The sequence below is a fragment of the Lathyrus oleraceus genome, chromosome 3 (assembly GCF_024323335.1).
Source record: "Lathyrus oleraceus cultivar Zhongwan6 chromosome 3, CAAS_Psat_ZW6_1.0, whole genome shotgun sequence".
In the NCBI taxonomy this organism is placed as follows: Eukaryota; Viridiplantae; Streptophyta; class Magnoliopsida; order Fabales; family Fabaceae; genus Lathyrus; species Lathyrus oleraceus.
The window spans coordinates 398075336-398077704 of NC_066581.1; the positions used below are offsets into that span (position 1 = coordinate 398075336).

Below are 2369 nucleotides of genomic sequence, written 5' to 3' on the forward strand. Positions count from 1 at the left end.
ATTTCCAATTAAAAGCTAATTGACAAAGAAAAAAAAATGGGCTTTTGCAATGGACAGGGGGTACCGGCCAATATCTGCAAGGCTGCAGGGAGTAGTCTGTTTGGGCTTTAGTCCAAACCAAGCCCAAACCCCATGAGTTAGTATTCATAATACGATGCCAAAAACGCTTATGCAAATAAGCTACGAAAACAAATCAAGGTGAAAAGCGCTTATGCAAATAAGCTACGAAAACAAATCAAGGCGAAAACAAATCATGGATTCGCGTTTACAATAACAACATCACGCTTCATATCAGAGCATCGTGCTCATCACTATAGCTCATGGATTCATGTTCTTGGATTTATTTCGACATCATTCATGGAAGTTCGTAAAACTGAGGCGAGACTCAGATCAAAATGAGAAATGACTCACCGAATTTCCAAGAACATGTACGATTTCCTTGTCCTTCCTTCGCTTCGTATTCTCCTCGCCGTCCCTGAAAACCTAGGTTTTTTCGTGGTCACCTCCAAAATTAGGTTTTTTCTCTGTTTTCGAATTCGGGTTTCGTGGGGGTCGCCTCCTCTTTTTATACTCACTACCTAGGGTTTTCAGGTTAGCTTATGGAGATCGAAACAAGTATCTCTGCGAAACCCTTTCGGTGTTCAGAATTTGGTCTTCCCTATTTGATGCTTGGATCCGGAGAAGGTAACACAAAACTAACTTTCTTCTTTGAATTTTGTCTCAACTCTCTTTTGGGATATTTTTTGAAATCTTACCGTTACCAATTACTTTGTTTACTGTAGTGAAAACTTAGTGAAAGCATGAGTAACTTTGGTTTACAGACTTCATCTTCTACTTTGTGATACAGGTATATACTGTCACTAAAATGGATAAACTTCTTTGATAAAAATGGATTGAAGTTGAGTTCTTCTGTTTTGCGTTTTCTTATGTAGGTGTTTTTGTTATGGAAATCCTAGGGTGGAGTTCTAGTATGGATGAAGTTCTTAGATCCGCTTCTGGTTCGGTTGAGGATGTGAAACTGTTTTGCTGTGATCAAACTCAGGTTTGAGAAGAAGTTCTTTTTGGGTGCGGTTGGTTTTCTTGATTTCAATTGATTTTGTTCATACCGTGCAGGTTAACCATTTGCCTTGGAAGTTATGTTAGAGGCTGCTATGGAGTTTTCGGTTTTGTATGGAGGTTAACCAACCAATTAGTAAGGGCAGATTCAGGTTGTGGCTTTGAATCGTGCTGTTGGAGGTTAGGTGGATATCATTTGGGTTGAAATTCGTTGGACAGTTGGAAGTTCGGTTGGAATTTGTTATGATTCTATTCTGAATTCAGTTGAAATTTGGAAATTCGGTTAGATGTTGGTTTTTACTAAAGTTCTATTAGTGAAGTGATTTAGAAAATGCTGTTAGATAGTGAATTATTCTTTTGTGCAGTTAGTAAAAATGTTGTTATGAATATTGTTAATTCTGTTAGATGTTGAATGTTGTTAGTTCAATTGATTATAATGCTTTTAATCGAAACTGATGGAAATATGTTATATTAGCTAATGTGAAGTGAAAAAATCAGAATTGAAACGAACATTGTATTTCTTACCAATTCCTGTTATGGAACGAAAGGCGTCGCCGTCATAGCTTATTGGAGAACTGTTTTGGAGTTGTTATAAGTTTAGGATGGGATTACTTGATGTCTTGTTATTTGTTGGCTGCTGCAGCTTGGATTAATGTGAATATGCCTGGGACTGATACAGGTTATTGACCGTTGATGTTTGTGCAGGATCCTTTGGTTTGCAACTTGCAGGTGTGATGCATAATTGGTTAATTACTGCATAATTTTGGACATATTTGCTTCAGGAATGAATAGAAAGTCTGAAGGTTATTGGTTAGCTTGGGAATTTCGGCTTGGATGCGGCTACAAAGCACATTGGATGGCGGGTCTGTTTTGGAATTCTTATGGAGTGCTATGGCCTTGATGATGTTGATTCGCCACTGTTAAAAAAATCATATGTAATGGATTGGGATATATAGAATGTATTGAAATGGTTGGGTAGTGACTATTGTAATTTATGGAAATGTTGTAATGGTTGTATAATGTCATGGTTTTGTGGTTTATGTGCTTTGAGCGCAAATGTATTTTGGAATTGGAATGAAATTGGTAAATGCAATGGTTATCTAGTGTCGGAAACTTATGACATTTACATAAAAAAATGGTTGTAACAAACTTGGTTTGAATGAAATGAATTTGTGGTTATAGAAATGGATATGGATTTTTTGAAATAATCTAAAACTCATCTAAATGGCAATTTAAAATTAAAAAAAAAACCAATAAAACCAATTAAAATCAAATTAGTCTATAATTTGTTAAAATTACTTTGATATCAATTC

The 2369-nt window shown here is 35.9% G+C and overlaps 1 long non-coding RNA gene across 2 annotated transcripts; it reads left to right on the forward strand.

Annotated features, from left to right (window-relative positions):
* Positions 1–203: 203 nt before the first annotated feature.
* Positions 204–2133, forward strand: LOC127129322 (uncharacterized). Of its 2 annotated transcripts, XR_007806299.1 has the most exons (6): positions 204–428; positions 592–684; positions 783–847; positions 933–1042; positions 1114–1338; positions 1762–2133. It is a non-coding gene; the product is annotated as an uncharacterized LOC127129322 (long non-coding RNA). The 2 variants fall into 2 exon arrangements; XR_007806298.1 differs by having other exon boundaries at positions 1114–2133.
* The last annotated feature ends 236 nt before the right edge of the window (positions 2134–2369 follow it).